At 27.0% G+C, this 16,109-nt stretch overlaps 1 protein-coding gene across 1 annotated transcript in view; it reads right to left on the bottom strand.

Moving 5' to 3' along the window:
* The window catches only part of LOC136975101 (SCY1-like protein 2), a 110,555-nt gene extending 94,758 nt beyond the window's left edge, over nt 1–15,797 (bottom strand). Inside the window, exon 1 of the mRNA XM_067270101.1 lies at nt 15,659–15,797. The gene's annotated coding sequence lies outside the window, so the exon portion shown is untranslated. The remainder of the gene's footprint in view (nt 1–15,658) is intronic.
* Between the last annotated feature and the right edge of the window lie 312 nt (nt 15,798–16,109).

The following is a 16,109-nucleotide window of genomic DNA, read 5'->3' as shown; positions in this document are numbered from 1 at the left end:
GTGTTAAAAATTCCAATACGATTTTAGCATTAAATATAATACTAAAACAGAACTATTTGAATTTAACGATATTCAAATGTTTTAATAACAAATTAGCTTTAGGATTGCAAGTATTAATGACGAATAAACATTGTTTACATTATAATTAATAAAAATAAATTTAGCACAAGTCGCTATTACGGGTTTAACAAACAACTAAAGAAGTGGAAGGATTCTTAAGATAAAATTCTATTTTATAGAAAATATATTCTCTAGGAAAGGAGGGATTCTTTCCTAACTCTAGTCTAGTTAGAAGAGGAAGATTGCAACTTGGTCGTGTTTGCTTTCTTTAGGCTATGTTCGCTTTCCACTCTTTCATTACCTTACCCACGGTACATATACGTTAAATCACATTCCGTCAAAACTGTAACATTTAGTAAGAGGGTTTTTACATTTAGAAGAAAATTCCATTATTAAATGTAAATTTAAAAAAAAAAAACAAAATCGTTAATTTTAATTTTCGAGCGAAGAATCTACCATTAAAGCAACAAGAACTTGAAAAAAAAGTTAAAAATTTAACGCTGAAATAAATGTACAAGAAATTCAAAATTACCCTGGACGAAATTCAATAAATAGTGAAGAAACGAAACCAATTAATCTTTTCCCTTATACAAAACATGCCTTCAGTGAAAGAAGACTGCCTACGAAAAAAAAGTGTATTTATAATTTTAATTAAGTATTTTCTAAATTTTTGTCTCAATATGCTTTTGCCGTATGTTCAGTCTAATAAGTAGGAAATGAAATATATTGGTTGTGACGTTCGTCTCGTCGTCAGTCGGAAAGTGTCATCATATATAGATGTGTGTCGAATCTCTAACAATTGCAGAGTAAATCCCACTTCCTAGTAGGATACATTGGAAGATGGAAAGCTTGCTTAAAGTGACAAACTAATCCAGGGGAGACGACAGAATAGGTTTAACAGTAAGGTTTATACGGATGCAAGAAAAGTATCTCCATTCGATTTTATTTGTTTAAAGAAGCAATATTTTAGAATTTAAACTAGACAACATACTAGATTTTTTTTTATCAATGTTGAAAGCGACTAACGCTTCACCACGTTAGATTTTCATCAGATTTCAATCACCTTGCATCTGTTAAAAAGACTATCATACATTTCTATTAAAATAACTCCCCTGCAAATAAATCAGAATTTTCGGATTTGTGTAAAATATATATACAAAAATATTTTAAATATTTAATCAAACAGATTAAAATTGCTTATTCTTTAAACATTTTACTGATAAACATTTCCATTCTTAGTTAATTATATTTCTGATAGTACGCTCGAATTTTAAATAAGGTGTACGTAATTACAAAGAATGTGCCATTTGAAATTCCAGAAACTTATACTTTACATTTTATTTCTGGTCCATTACCAAATTATTCGTATTTAAATATTCAAACGTATGAATCCCACAAGAAACAGTATTATTTATGAAATCTTGTACATTCGATAGTGGGAGCTTCTTAAAATTAATCGAGACAAGCGCGGATCCAGTTGATGGCCACGAAGCCATCGCTCACACATTTTTCATTGCTAAGACAAGCTTTCATTATGAATATGTTTATAGTTTTAAATTAATTTACTTTATAAAATGAGCACGATTTTTAAAACGGATGATAAACCTCAGTCGGCTTTAAAAAATGAAAGATGATGGCGGTAAAGCTGTCTTTAGTAATTATAAAATGTAATTAATATTGTTGATTTTATTACACAAACTAAAAATCGTTCCTCTTGAGATTTTCTCTCGTATCCGCCACTGAATCAACATTTGATTTTAACTTACGATTTAATAGAAGGTGGTTCACAAAATTAGATATGACGACCATTTTCTCATCGAGTACATCAGTTCTATTTCTATTTTATTCCCCATTTTCGATGAATTTTTATTTAAAGTTAATACATAATAATTTTTTAATTAAGATTGACCACATCGGAATCGGTGCCATTTAATGGGGAAGACGACTTGTATAATTGTATGAGATAGATATTTAATTAGTGGTGATTTTCGCATTTCTGAAACTATTTTCTTATCTAAAAGAAGTAAACGATTAAAATTAATTTCTTTATTCTTATAATTTTTATTAAAGTAAAACAAGGCTACAAGAAAAATTAAGTAATTGTTCTTCCCATTAATGAATTGTAATTTAATAATTATTGTTTCGAATCTTGTACATTACATTAATTACACTATTTTGAATACATATTCTGTTCCTTGTTATTTTTGAAGGTTTAGAACATTCAAGGAAAGCTTTTGAAAAATTCTAGAAAGAATTTTAGTCATATAAACAGAAATACCTTTTGGAAAAGAATATTTTATATTAAATCTTACTTAGGAACAAAATATGGATTTAGTTCTGTTAAGCAGTAAGAAACACAGAAAAATAACCCGAATATAAGAAAATACTTTTTATTAATAAATAAGACATTATTGCCAATATTTAATACATAAATATTGGCAATAATACTTTAAAATAATTTCACTTAATTATGTTATATCTACTATATTTATTATGTATAAACCTGTATTAAATTTGAATAAATCTGAGTTATGTAAAATACTTTTCCACTTCCAAAAATAGTTTTAAGAATGAAAATTTCCAAGAATTGAAAAAGGGGGCACAAATAAAATGTAGTTTAGTATATAAAAAAATATATATTTCTTTAAAATGGCGTGTCCAAAGAGTTTATGGACATTCATTATAGCTTTAAAAATAAATATAAATTATTTTTAAATTTTTAATCATTCCAGAATCTTCTTCCAGAACATTTTAGTCTATCAAAAGCCATATTGTATAAATAAGTTTATGTGATCACAAATATTTTGAAATTGAAACAATTCGGCGAGGAAGAGGTTATAAAACTTTGGAAAATGAAGATTGAAGGGTGTATAACATTGTTATAGAATAGGAAAAAAATCGCCTTCGGGAATATATTAGATAATTCAGAAAAGTGAAAATTGGAATGCTTAAACATACAAGTTAGATGTGGTAGATCAACGGTGACGACATCTAGAAATGACCGACATATTTTGCAATTGGTGACCAATAACAACTATTCTATAGAAAAGCAGCTGATGCTTTTGAAGGCAAAATGTCTAAAACACTGTACACAACAGATTGAAGGCAACTGCACATGTAGTTGACATTAAATGGCCGAACAACCATCTATAAAGTCAAAGCACATTACTGCAAGAATGAATTGTCCAGATAACACGTCATGGACGGAATAATGGAAAAAGTCTTGTTCGGTGATGAAAAGAAATAGATAGATGGACCTGATTGTTGGGCTAGTTATTGATATAACTCGAGAAAAGAACGTAAGACTTTTTACAGTGGTCATCAAGGAGGCAGAAGTGTCGTGGTTTGAGAAGCTTTTGGAGATATATCATGTTAAAACTCCAATAATATTCATCAGTGACAAACAGAAGTCAGAAGAATATCAAAAAATGCTTGAAAAGATTCTATTTCCTGTTCGAAGTACTGTACATTTGGAGGAGAAAATTGGGTGTTTCGTGAAGATAATGCACTCATTCATAATTCCCTCTCAACTCAAATATTGTTTAAAGAAAAAAGTATTAAAGCTATGAAGTGGCCTTAAATCTAATTGAGAATCTATGGGAAATAGTTTCGAGGCAGGTAAATGTATATGGAAAACAGCATTCCTGTGGAGAAGGCTTGAAATCAAAATGCTGGAATAGTGTACAGTGGAACCTCGCTTAACGAGCACAATTCATTCCAGAGTCTTACTCGTAATGCGAAACACTCGTTAAGCGAAACAAATTTTTTCCATAGAAATTAATGTAAAATAAGATAATGCGTTCCACGCCGAAAAATGCTCTAATGTTTTATGTATAACGTTTATTTTAAAAAAAATTACAATATACACTGTTAAGGAGAGTGAATTATCATCATCATCTTTTCTTCTAGCGTGGAATGAACCATCCTGGAATGAGGATTCGATTTGCAGAAACAAAAAAAAATTACAGCTAATATGTTTGATAAACACTCCAAACGATATGCCAAATTCTTATGTTATATAAACGCTATAATTAAATATTAGAAATTAATTAATTTGACTAGACGTAGGTAGTTATGTTTCCATCTCGTATTAAATTTAATAATTATAAATAGTTAATTTTTAATTCAAACATTTCTAAAATTTCATTTGGAATCAGTCATTAAATTTAATGACCCAAGAATTTGGCATATCGTTTGGCGTGTTTATTATATAACGGGCTATGGCTGTTGATGTTTATAAGTAATACCTGTGAACACAAGTTTGGAAAAATATGTGATCACAAGCGACACTAACATGCCAGCGGAACGAGTGCTAAACACAGACTGATAGAGCAAGCCGCATGCGCACAATTCGGGACTTCCCCTCGCCTCATCACTCGTTATGCGAAATATCGCTCGTTAAGCGAGAATTTTTAACAATTTGTTTGCTCGTTATGCGAAATACTCGTTGTGCAAGGTGATCGTTAAGCGAGGTTCCACTGTATGTGATAAAAACTACAAAAACTAATCACTTCAACGGAACGTCATGTATATGGTGTTTTCAGACTGAATAAGAAGTCAATTATTCGAAGAAGTTAGAATGTTTGTTACGAAATTCCATAAACTTTATGGACATCATTGTTTAACATTCTTCACAATTCATTGATAAATTTAATGTTTGAATGTTTGAACTTAGTTTAATGTTATTGTAAAATTATATTCATAAATGAATCTGTGATGGCACAATAAAGCATACAATCATAGTATTGGTTGGTTGTTTAGATTTAAAAAAAATATATTTCATTCCATAATCTTTGTCGAAGCACCTTAGTGTTCAGACTGTCTTTTTACAAATCTTATAATTTCTATAAAGATAATTTACTTTTTACATATTACTACATTCTAAACTACAGTACATTCTATTTATATCCCCTACTTCAATTGTTAGAAAGTTTTATGTTATGTTTTAATAAAATTTTTCTACTACATTTCATATAATATTAAATACTTGATTAGAATAATTTTGATCAGCGATATCAAAATTCTATTGTCGAATTCTAATTTATCCTTTAATTTTTACTTTAATTTATAATTTTAATGCAATTTGTACACTTACAATAATTATATGGTATTTGTGTGTGTGTTTTCAATTATTTACGTATACTTTTTGGCACAATATTTATTCTTTATTAATTCTATTATCTTTAAATATATTCTTGAAAATATTAGCATAGTTTTTGAATAAAGAGATAAATATTTAATTAAATTCAATTTCACAAGGGAAATAAAACAATAAGAAATAAAAGTATATAAATTATATAAATTTTATCCAAATTGTTTACTTCACGTATTAAAATTTACGACTTTTCTTTAATCTGAAAACTTAGCTAAGATACGTTTAGCTTTATAATGAAAAAATTTAAACACAAGAGAAATTATTAAGTTACATTTGATTAATCTTTAAAATGTTTAAATGTATTGGAAGAGAAGATGTATCGAAAACCATGAATATATTCGTTAAAATAAGCTAATATTATTTCGAATTGTTTTTAAATAGTGTAAAAATGAGAAAACATCTTTAAAAAAGATATAATCGCCATAGTTTATTTATCAATTAATTCAGGTATAATTAGAAATATTGATGTAATATGATAAATAATAAATAAAGTCGAAATTGTAATATAAATATTAAAAATTAATTTCAGGAATTAAGTCGAATAATATTTCTTTGGGAAAAAGTCATTTATGTAAATATATTTTTAAAACATATGTTTACACTAAATGAAACATTTATTTATTTTATTATTGTTGTGAATAAGATCATGTTTTTAAATTCTAATTTGTTAAAAATAGTTTTTTGAGATTTTTTAATTGTTAATAAATTTTATTAAAATTGTTATTACTTAATTTTTGTGATAGAAGAATGGACTTGTAGTTCACAATGTTCGTTCTTTAATTTAGATTAAGGAATTCCTGATTCTTTATTTAGAAATTCCTACCACTTCATGTATCCAGCTAATTTCTTCGAAAGAAATACTTTCCATCTAACTAGACTGGCGAAGTTCTCTTAGAAATTCTCTCAGAAAGTAACATAAAGAGATGCGTAAATTAAATCTAACCGTATCACCCAGCTGACAATGGCAACAAGAATGGCTGGCTTATATCTATTAAGAAGATATTCAACGAGATACATGTTCAATTTTACGGTTGAAGGCACGGGAAGTTTGCAAATTTTTTATGATCCAGAGCTAACTACTACATAAAGAAGAAATAGGTAGATGTTAGAGTAGGTGTGCACCTGCAAACAGCAGATAATTTCACTGTACTAACACGGCCAAACAACTAATCGATGTAAATACCATAGCGAAACGACAATGACAAACTGTTTATTTCACGATCTCATTTATAATATACCATACAACTGTACTGCCGATGATAGAGATATAAATGATTTTACTATACTGTATATTGCCTATATTTTACAACTAATACTTAAGACGAAATAGTGTTTTTAACATTTAAAAAATGATTTAATTTTTTTTTCTATCTTCTCACAAACAAGGTTAGAGTGCTGATTGAAGATCTAAACAAAGAGAAGCCAAGAGCATTATCCGAACAGAAACTTAATTAACAAAGAACAAGTAAATTTCCGTTCACTTCAATAGAGAATTGGATGTATCTTTGGTCAGCGATCATCCAGGATTATCTAACAGTTCGTCTATTGTGGATTTGCTTATCCTTTATTCAGAACTTCTCTGCCGTCTATTAACCTAAGAGCTTCGATAATTCTGATTTGGTGTATAAAAGTACTTTTAATACGATTTTCTAGAAGTATATGATCTAATTATTTCTTAATTCACTAAATTCGCTGAAGTATTCTATCAAAAGGTAATATAATTTAACTAGATTTTAATACAGTTCATTATTTTAATTGATTGATTTCATTAAACTTTTAAAACATTATTTAATTTTGTCCAATGGGTTTTAAACGGTTAAAATTCCGTAGAAACTTGATATCAATTAAATTTCATTTACAAATTTATTTTTAACGTCAATATATCAAAATTTGATTCTTTGTCCTTCACTAAAACAAAACCAAAACAGTTTAATGAGTTTATTAAATTAAAATTAAGTAATATATTATGTTACTATTCTTATTTTTATAAACAAAACGTTTAAATATAGCACCTAAAATTTTTTATATTACAATCTCTGTAGTGAGAAGTAAACATCAAGTTTCTATTTTGAAATCTCTCGAAACAATTGCTACAATTTTGAGTCGTAAAAAAAAATCCTGTCAATCTATTCTGTCCGAAGAATAATATACAGTAGACTATATGGTCTATATTGCATTTCAACTTTCATCCACGTTAAATTGAATATACGTACTTCCAATTTGGACTCTACTTGCCGATCGAAAAAGCCCGACGATAAGTAATTGAGTAATGGAGTGATTGAGTCAATGTCAAAAGCTTTATTATCTCAGAGAAGTCAACAAAGTATTTGTTCTATCGTTTTTATTTTTATTCTTCGCAAAAATCCTTTAAAAGGCATTAAAGAATATTAAAAACTTATCGAATAAATAATCCTTGATAATTTAATCAGTAAAAATAATCTTAAAATAATTTTTTTTTATAAATGTATACATTTTAAGAGATTTTTTAAACTAAAATTCTTTTTAACGGATACAAAAAATGACAAGAAAATGATCTTTTACTTCGTAAAGCCTTTGTAGAGTTTCAACGTCAATTTTGATTTATCATTTATCGAGTTAAAGTTTTAATCCTATTTAAGAAACCGAGTGAGATCCAATTAAATAAAAGTATTCTACAATTTTTATCGGATGAGCTAACAAATTAACGAAGTAAAAGTTTTTTTTTATATATATATATGGAAATAACTAAAATATTTAAAGTATTGTTTTCAAGATAAATTTATTACCCGTAATAATTATTCTATTGTTAGCATATACCAGTAATTATTATAATTCTTTTTCATAAAAATTGGTCTTATTTAATATTTTGCTATTAATTACTTATTTGTAATTTTTCAAATTATTTTGCAATAAAATTGTTAATTACATTAACAAGAATTACTTCATAAATTATTATTTTTTACAGTAATTAAACTCTCGTAATGTAATCTTTACGCATTAAGCCCAATTAATTGAATTTATTTAAAATGAAAATAGTATATTCTTTACAAATTTAGGATATTGTTAGAAAAGAAATTTTAAATTGCTAGAAAGTATTAACTTCATACCATTTCAAAGTTTATTATAAAGAATACAACCAATTTTTAAATGATAGACTTGTTTCGTATTGTTAACAGTAACGATCAATCAGTTAGAAACAGAAAAAAAGATGATCTAAACAACTTTTAACGATCTAAATTGGAAGACAAATGAACATTCGACAATATGGCTGATCTGTCTATGAAACAAAAGCGAAAATTGATTACCGAATTTAAGAAGTTTGATTCTGGTACAAAAGATAGACGAAAAAGAAATTGACACCAAACCATAAAAGAACAAATTACGAAAGTAAATTCGGTATAAATTGTGGATTTACAAAAGAATTTAACACATCTCGTCGGACTGAATTTGATTATGAATGATTTACAATCTTAAAATGTGTTTCCAGTTCGAATCATTTCCAAAAAATAATAAGAAGTAGAGACAAAAATTAAAAATATTACTCCATTTTTTAAATAATCTAATTTGGTTTCCTAATGGTTGTGTTTAAGAACACTCGAATTCAACACCATGGCACAATTTAAGTATTATTATTATTATTATTATTTTTTATATATCTACAAATATATATTCATTTCATCTATGCATTTCTGTATATATACAGGGGTGCGTTGACAGCGCCAAAATCACCACTTGGCGATATTTTTTTTTATTGAAGTGGCGATAAATCCTTGTCCGCTTATTTCGACGTTTAGCGTGAAATTGAATCACAAAGCACGCTTGAGGAAAAACAGCGGAATGTTGAGCTCCTGTGCCATGCACCAGAACGCCTAGAGATGTTGTTACTTCATGTGGCAAGTTTGAACAGGAAAGCAGGAAGTGACCTTGAGAACCGAAGGCCGCCATCGTGTGATGCCGCCCAGAGTTTCCACATTGGGAATTTTTTATCGACTGACAGAAAATTTGAGGAATTCTTTTGAGGTGACAGGTTTTTTCACTGTGATGTTTTTTTTTTTCAATTGACTAAAGCATAAAAATTTGGACATGACAGAACATTTGAAATACTGTTTAAGCATTGTGATAAAATGTGTTATTCGGAATTATTCGTTAAATAATTATTCAAAAATGATTATTTTATTGTGATTCGGATTACACGTATTCTGTTACTTCTTTTTTAATTCGTAAACCAAGTGATTTTAGTAAAGAACTTCTATTAAAAATTTCGTACAGATATTTTTTCCATATTTCTACACGATTCTATAATTAATTTCATAGAATCGTGTAGAAATGTGGGAAGAATATCTGAAATTAGGCAGCTAACTAAACAAATAGGACAATGCAGTATAGACATAAAATACTTTGAATGCCACTTATATTAATAATAAAAATATGTAAAATGTTAGCGTGTTTACATGGTTTGCTATGATTCTAGCCAATTGAAATTGGAAACAAAATATCTGTAAAAGATCATTTGGCTTACGTATTAAAAAAGTGGCGACAGTATTCAAAAATGATTTCTATTTCTACTTTTGCTTTCCAGATTACAAACTGATAAGGCTGCCAGCTTCTGCATTAATTAGCAATTAAAACAGGGGGTCGATAAATAATTTGAAATGGCAAAAAAAAAAAAAAAAAAAAAAATGTAAAACTAGCGAAGCGGTTGGCGATTTTTTTAAAAATTTTCCAGAGCTGTATTATATAAACAGTATATTATTACTATTTGTTATACCAGTATAGAACTTTCAAACTGGTTTCGACTATTTTTAGAATCTAATTTAGTTAACTGACTTCATTTTTATGTAAATTAACATTGTATAAGGTATTTACATGTAATTAACTCTATCGTGTTTCTTTCAGTATTTCTGTATAATATTCAAATAATTTTGATAATTAAACTGCAGTTAAAAATATTATGACGTAATTATTTTAAATTCGAAATATACTTTACTCCTTTAAAAAAAAAAAAATAAGAAAAATATATCTGTCAGAAAATATTTATCAGTTGTCAACTATGTATTTGAAAAAGAAATATGTGTGGTTCCATTCTAAGCTTATATAAAGAAAGTGTCAATTGAAAGAAATCAATTGAAGACAATTTCGATAAAACCAAGAACTATTCAATAGTCAATGAGTGATTCAGAAAAGATTAGTTCGTGTAATTTACATTGAATGCCATTCCCGTGCATTCATCAGCGTAAATTAATGTAATTGTCGAATAAATTTCTTCGATTTCAACAGAAATGAAAGTGATAAAAGATATCTTCTTTATAATTAAACCATTTTATTTATGGATAAATAATTTTAAATATTTTTATAATTCGATTTTAATGTACTAAATATAGCAGATTTAAAGAATAAAATTAATAAATCGGTTTAGTTCTTCACATTCTATTACTACATTATCCTACAGATAATAATGTAATTTATTGAAAAGATGATAAGCCTTAAAATATATTAGATAACTGTTTATAATGTAGAATATTATTTTTTTATCGATCTAAACAAAGATAAATTTGATTATTTTCAACTAAAATATTTTAGATAGCTATATATATCTTTATTGAAATATTAATCAGAAATATCCACGTAATTATGTTAAAATATCTATAAGAACCTTTAAGTAGATAGAAGAAATCGTTATACAATTAATATCCTATGAAATTCAATCAAAAAAGTAAGAAATGGGTAAGGGTGTGGAGGTAATGTTAAAAGGGCGTAGTACTTTTTTTTAAAAAAGAGAATTTTCGAGAGATCTAAAATGATGTTATTTAAATTTAGCCTTGGAAATAACATTAACTCACTTGTTATCTCTATATATTTCGGTAATAGTGGAAAAGTAGTTCCCATAAGAATCGTCATCTTGAATGATTAGAACAATTACAGCTATTCTGAACAAGTTATTCTACCTCGAAAAGAATAACATTTATCGCTACTTGTGCAAGCAAAACGTTCATCCCGAAGACTCATTGTGAATTAAGATGATCACGTATTCCAAACTTCCGATAAACAATTTGTAAAAAGAATAAAGTAAAAACATTTAACATCAAGCAGCGAATTTCAATGAAAAGAATAACTAAAAAATTATATAATAAATATAATTTCACGCGTTATAATTTCGTTTAAGGCCCTACCTTCTGAACAAAAATCAAAGAAAATCCATTTTTTTTTAATAACCGCATATAAAAATGTATTGAATAAAGCAAACAAATAAAAGTTCGAGACAAAATTGTACCAAATAGTTTAATTTAAAACATAGAAAAACTATAAATTACTTATATAATGTTATATTGCTCTCTTGATAAATTTAATATCTAAAAGGAATTTTTGTTATTTTGTTATGTATAGAACAAGAAACGAAATCGCAGCTAAGTCTATACAGTTAAGTTTGATGAAATTAATAATCATTAGAACCCACTTTATGAATTACCATTCCATAAATTTAAGAATTTAAGTACTTGCTTATAATAGTCAATTTAATGTGTTAAGTTTAGAAATAGCTAAATTTGTCCAGAATACGATGTGATAAAGTCCTTCGCCTTATCAAATGACACTGTGTTAATTCGTCTCGGTTATAAAGTGACACAAAAGAATATTAGAGATTGTAAAAATTTAAAAATAAGTAATAAAAAAATTTAATAAGATGCTATGAAATTAGGATTAAAGAAATGAGATTTATCGAATGCTTATTCATAAACTTATGCTTTCGAAATGAAGATTAAATATCCTCTTAATGTTTGAAATCTTCGAAATTAAACAGCCAAATTTGATGCACAATGTGTTTTAATTAGAGAAAGATGAAGTGTAGATGTAGACAGAATGGGGGCTTTTAAAATCCCTAAAAATATTACTGTATTTGAATAAATTGTGTTGCTTTGTCTTTTAAATTAGAATTCTTTGAAAAATTTTAAATATTGTCACTCTTTGTAAAATTTAGAAACAAAATTACAATTTATAAATATTGCATTTTAAATAATAATTTAACTCATAATTGTTATAAAAATTTTACATTTAATCTTTCTTAAAAGCTTAAAACTTTAAAATTAATATCTTTAATTTAAATTCTTTAACCATGCAAATTGATTAGGTATATTTTTTAATTTGATTTTTATATTTTCTCAGAAGTTTGGACGAATTTGCATCTGGTCAAACAAATATAAACACTCTCATGCAAAGAATATATTATTAATAATTATGCAAGGTCTTATGTAAACAAATTTTGTCGTAAATTTAAATATTACAATATTTTTCGTACAATCATTAACAGAAAAAAAATACAAAATTCATCTTGAAGTATTATCAAAGAATATGTCGATTGTATTTAATATAATTATAGTATTTCCTGTTTTATTTCAATCGATCAATACGTTTTAAAATTTGATAAAATTACGAAATAAAATTTATTTTTGTAAGCAAAACGTTAAAAAAAATATATATATACATATTTACTAATTAGATATAATTAAAACCACTTACAGAAATATTTTATTGATCACAAGATTATTCTTCTTATGACATCAAAGAAAATGCAATTTTCATATCTACAAGAGTAGTTTGATTTATATAATTACTTATAAAAAGTGAATATTTTATTTAAGAAAATAAAATGTCAACTACCTACAGAGCTGTAGGAATATATTACATTTGCAATTTAGTCTATATACATATAAAAGATTATTTTAAGTGCTGTGAAAATGTTCAATCTTGGAATTTCTGATTAATAATTTATCTTCTACATTCTAAAGAGCAAAACTGCACTGATTTTTCGCACTAGAATGCTACAGCAGAATATTTTTAGGAACCAGATTAAATTTTTAGTTTCAAGCATAAATTTTTGAGTAATATATTCCAGAATCTATAAACGAGAGTGAACATATTTTTATAAACAAGATTTGGTCCAGCGTCAGACATCCAAATACTCCACCTCGAGTTAGATATATTTTAAAGTTGTATAAAATCTGTCGTAATATTTCTTAAATTCGTTCTGTATTTTATTTATTTATTTACTTTTTACAACTAAAATTGATAATTTTTTCAGTGACAAAAGTATTCATTTATCATTTTCGTTTGTTTTATTACATCAAGATTAAAGTATATCTTGCTCGCGTTTTAATTATATTATTTGTGTGAAATTTTGATGTTTAAAGTAGTAATATACGAGCAAAAATTATTGTGACATCGCCACAATGCTGGACTACAATTTTTAATTTAAAATGTGTAGTGTCTTGCCTGTGTACACTATACTTTTTCCGATAACAAAACAGTCGTGTCGTTCATCTGTGTAACACCGTTCTGAGAAAAATTTTTGAATTGAATCACGTTTAGCCTATTAGTTCCTATAATATAGTTAATCGGAACCTCTTGCCCTACGCTTTCCATATTCGGTCTTGATTTTCAATTATATAACTCCGTTCTCTAGATGAAGAAAGAACAGACAGTTGGAATTTATAGGTCTACAATTTTTAAAATTGCATTTCAATAAACTATAATACACAAACAATAATAAAGAAGCTAGGATTACTTCAGACTAAAACGTAAAAGTTATAGTGCTCTGTATAAAGTATTGCTGCAGTTCAGTAAAAATATAGTCTGCAAAATTGCCGTTAAATTGGGAATAGATTTTATTGGATTGTAAAAGGGGATATAAATGATTTTCGATGCAATTCGGAATTATGTTGTTGCACACTTTCTAAACGAATAGGAATAAAGGGACGACTATTTAACGAATTTATAACTTCCGAAATCGTTTAGACTCGAACTTATTGGCACATATAATTTGTATGAGTTTCGAAACATGCAATTATTAAACTTCTGTTTTCGCAAACTTTCTAAAAAAATTGACGTATTTACGTCTTTAAAATCAAATGTATTTTAAGCCGTTTTTTTATGATATACTTTTTACATTACGATATATTAGAATTTACATACTCTCTTTACTGAACTGAAAACTTTCTAACATCACCATCAACAAGAAATCTTATTTCTAAATGAGAAAATAATTCTTAATTAAATTATGAAAAGCACTTTCGATTTACATTTCGATTGTATTTATTTTCTTCAAAAATAACTTTACAGTTATACTGTAATTAAAAAATGGAAACTATAAATAGAGCTTATGAGAAATTCTCAATAGTGTTTGTAAAAATGTATCAATTGAATAAATCTGATTGGAAATATAATAAAAAAGGAATAATTTTTATTATATTTTCAACTAGATTTATTCGTCATTAATATTTTCAAATAAAATTTTTAAATTAATAAAGATAATACAGATTAATTTGATTAAGAAAAATGCAGGATCTGGTTATTTTTAGAAAAAAATTATTAAAACTACTGGAAAATAATTAAATATCTTTATTATAAGCATATTTAAAATGATATCTCACTAAATTTTTCCTTATAAAATAAAAATAATTATTTTAAATATAGGAATTATCTCTTCTAATAAATTACTTTAGAAGAAAAACTTTTTTACAATGTTCATACTTTAATTTATAATCCTGCTAGAAAACTGATGATGTTCCTATTAATAAAATGTTTATAACATATAATAAGTTATGTATATTATTAGATATTCTTAACTGATAGCTTCTCCACGATTTATAATATAATTTATAAAAATAATCTTTACTGTTGGATTGTCAGCATTAGTTTAATTGTATTGTTGTTATCTTAACCGATATTAAGAGTATCATTCATCAAAATCCAATGTTAATTACAAAAGGAAATAGTAATTTTGTGAACAATGAAAAACAAAAATGACACGTCAATCGTTTTATCCCGCAATAAATAAGCAGAAACTATTTTCTGCTTATTTATTGCGGGATAAAACGATTGTGATAAGTGAAAAATATATATAGAATTGCTGTAATGATATCATTATAACAAGAAGAATAAGGATTAACAAGTGGTTTTCTTTTGGCCGATTAAAAATAATCAGTTCCTAAAGAATATGTTGAAAACGTTTTTTTAATGAAAAAAGTTTATAAAAAATTGATTTAAAAAGATTAATACTGTATATTAAATGGTATTAAAAGCATTTATTTATTCTGTTAACAGTAGTTGCAACGCAACACTGAAAATAAAAAAGTAAACATTGACATGTCTTCCGAAGATGCCTCGTACTTTATTTATATACTCAATGTAATGAAACAGGAAAAAAGAGGGCCAAAAAGCATTTTCTTTTATTTTGAAAAGGTCAAGTTCTGATGGTATGAAATGTAATCGAGGTAAAAATCGAAAAAAAAGGAATGAGATTTTTCAACTAACATTTAATACGATCGAATTCACCACAAGTCCCTTAATCAATCAGAAAATGTCCCTTGCCAATGGGTCGCCAGTTGAGCATTATTGACCAAACTGCCACTTGTCGCAACGAGAGTAAAATGGAAGTATATCCAAGAAAAACAAATATTGATATTTTCTCACCTTGGATGATTCCTCCGGAGCATCCGTCTCTCGAAGAAAAATTCACTTGTCAGGAAAATTCCACTTTATGTTCCACAACGCGTCACAACACAAGCTGAGAGCAACTGGCGCAGACGGGCAGGTGTTGTGTGAGGTTGGTTGGCTGTCAACCTGTTCCACATCCGATCTGACCTGCGCAGCTCTTAAGACCATCTCTCTAGCCAATTACAGAAACTTTACGTATGCTCCAAGTTAGATTGTTGCTGTTGTAAACTGTCTCTACTTTACACTACACTAAGCAATATCCTTCTGTTTGCTAACAAATAACAACTTAGCCGTAACGAACACGATGCGCGACACTTTCTAATTACTAACAAACGCTTTCTAAACAAAACACCCGAATAGGAGGAGGAAAAAAAAAAGATATTATCTCGAAATTTTTATTATCTAATTTTTTTTTATTAAATATAAA

The sequence above is a fragment of the Centruroides vittatus genome, unplaced genomic scaffold, assembly GCF_030686945.1.
Source record: "Centruroides vittatus isolate TY-2023 unplaced genomic scaffold, ASM3068694v2 contig_364, whole genome shotgun sequence".
Lineage (NCBI taxonomy): Eukaryota > Metazoa > Arthropoda > Arachnida > Scorpiones > Buthidae > Centruroides > Centruroides vittatus.
Note: the sequence above shows the minus strand (reverse complement) of the source record. Positions and strands in the feature narration are given on the sequence as shown.